The 2326-nt window shown below is 44.0% G+C and overlaps 1 long non-coding RNA gene across 1 annotated transcript; it reads right to left on the minus strand.

Moving 5' to 3' along the window:
* Positions 1-308: 308 nt before the first annotated feature.
* Positions 309-1648, minus strand: LOC107151851. The gene is made up of 2 exons (XR_001504722.2): positions 1470-1648; positions 309-402 (listed from the first exon to the last, which is right to left on the minus strand). It is a non-coding gene; the product is annotated as an uncharacterized LOC107151851 (long non-coding RNA).
* Between the last annotated feature and the right edge of the window lie 678 nt (positions 1649-2326).

Here is a 2326-nt window from a genome sequence, read left to right on the forward strand (position 1 = left end):
ATGCTCAATTAATCACTCAATTCTCAACAATTTCCTCAAAAGAATACTATTTTCTATTCTCACCTTATTCCCGGTAGAAGACTGAACATATGAAACACAAGGAATGATTTATTCAATGAGTGTATGAAAACTGGTTGGAGAGGAAAGGAGCAAAAAAGGAAGGGCATGAACTTTTGGTACCATCACTTATTCACTAGTAAGTTACTGTATAATTCTGAGTACAGTAATAATATCAGGACGAAGAATGCAAATATTCATGTGTCTTATAAGAAAAAAATTACTTCAATTAGAAACTTGAAGTAGTAAACTTACATTGGCCATGGTTTATTTTAGAATTGAATGTATTAATTAATCCTCTTCTTGGTTCCACTGTAGAAGAAATTCAGTCCAAAGAATGTGTTGCTGGATGACAGGATAGAAAAGACAGGAGATTAAGCCTCTGAGGTCCCAAAATGATAATTTTATTCCCCCTTCAAGTATCCCTACTCCATAAACACATTCTTAAAATGGTTAGAAGAAATTTGGACAAATCCCATCTTTACTCTTTACTAAAAACTATGAGGGGGACACAACCACAGTAGATTGGACTCAAGAAAAACAACCTGGTCTCTTTAGCAGAGGGATTTAGTTAGGCCAAACTAGTCTCCTAACACTAAAATGAAATGGTCTTCACCCAGCTGCTCAAAATTGAGCACTGAACTAGCACATTCTCACTGTATTAAGAAGAAAAAATAAAAAGGCAAGACATTTTTATAAAGAGAAAAGATCAAGGAAATAGACCCAAAAGACCCAATAACAAGCATTTTTAAAAGAGACTAAAACACAGGTGGAAAACAAGAAATAAACAGAACAAAAATTTCCAGAGCAAAGTAATCCTTGAGTCTTTAGTTTGATGCACTATAAGAATGAAAGAAAAAACACACCGGGAAGCACCCTGGAAAATCTTAAGATTGTCTTTTGATACCAAAAGATCTGCTAGGCAAGCACTCTACCACTGAGCTACGCCCTCCAGTCCCCTCCAAGTATTTTGTAATAAAGAATTTCAAAACAATGGGGTTGTGGTATAATCTTTGAATAATAACTTAAAAAAGCACATAAACATATTACACAAGTTACTTTTTCTGAAGCTATATGATAAATAAATGTGGGGTGGACAACATGATTTAGGCTTTTGTGCTGTGTGCGTTGACTACTTGAATGTATCCCTGAGACCATGTCTAACGTACTTTTGTTACATGTAAGTAAAGGGACACAAACAGCACCCACAATCATGGTCACAGTCATACAAACTCCACTTACACAAATGGTCACACACAATCATACTGTCACAAAAGTACAATCACGCCCTCAATGTTGTCAGAGAAAATAGCCACACACAGAGGCCAAGGACAAACCCTAGACTCCCTAAGTGCTCTCAACACAACCCACCCCTGCTAGGGCTGTTCCTGCACTCAGGGTCCTAAACCTACAGACACTTCTCTTCCAGGATGCCGAGGAGCCAGAATTCCTCACTTCCGGCATCCTCAGGGTGCGCTCCCGCCCAAGTTGGGATTCAGATTCTAGGAAAGGCCTCACGCCCACGCCTGACTCCCGGACCAGTCCCCAAAGGTCCTCAGTAGCCCACCGAATCCAGACCACTCCACCAAGCTCCTACCGGAAGTACATTTGGGCAGTGGAGTCTTCTGGGAAACTGAGTTCGAGGCAGAGATCCGGAGAGCGCAGACTTGGGGCTGCGCATGCGCAGGTTCACTCAGGGCTGGCGTGTCGCCAACGCCGGCGGTTGGTGTCTAGGTTCCGGACTTTCTGTGTCCTCCGAGGACGGGTTTAGGAACTGGCACCGTGGCTAACTATACCCACTCAAAGTGGACTTGTGCAGTGGCTTAAAAGAATTGTTGGCTGGTGCGGAGGGACACGGTGTTTTTGTGAGGTTACGGAGGGGGGATGTGTCCTTTTCTGGGTCCGCACATGCGCGTGCCGGAAGGTGAGACGGAGAGGGTGGACGCGACCCCGACTCGGGGTGTTGTGCCCGGGATTGTAATGATTTGAGAGTGGCCGTGCTGTCTGCCTGCGTGGGTTCATGCGGCGTGCTCGCCTCTCGTACCGTGGTTGTGAGTTGTTACCCTGGGACGTGGCTTGAATGTGAGAGGCCATCTAAAATCATTTCTGTGCGGAGTGTGCCACTAACATAATGACTTTGTAACTGGTCTACTTTGTAACTGGGTTTAGCTGTTGCGTGTGTAAGAGGAATTCGGACCCTGGGGAAAGAGGGAACAGGTTGGGACCAGGAGGAACTGAGATGGATAAATCACCCATCTCTGAGGCAGGG

The sequence above is a fragment of the Marmota marmota genome, unplaced genomic scaffold (genome assembly GCF_001458135.2).
Source record: "Marmota marmota marmota unplaced genomic scaffold, marMar, whole genome shotgun sequence".
Lineage (NCBI taxonomy): Eukaryota > Metazoa > Chordata > Mammalia > Rodentia > Sciuridae > Marmota > Marmota marmota.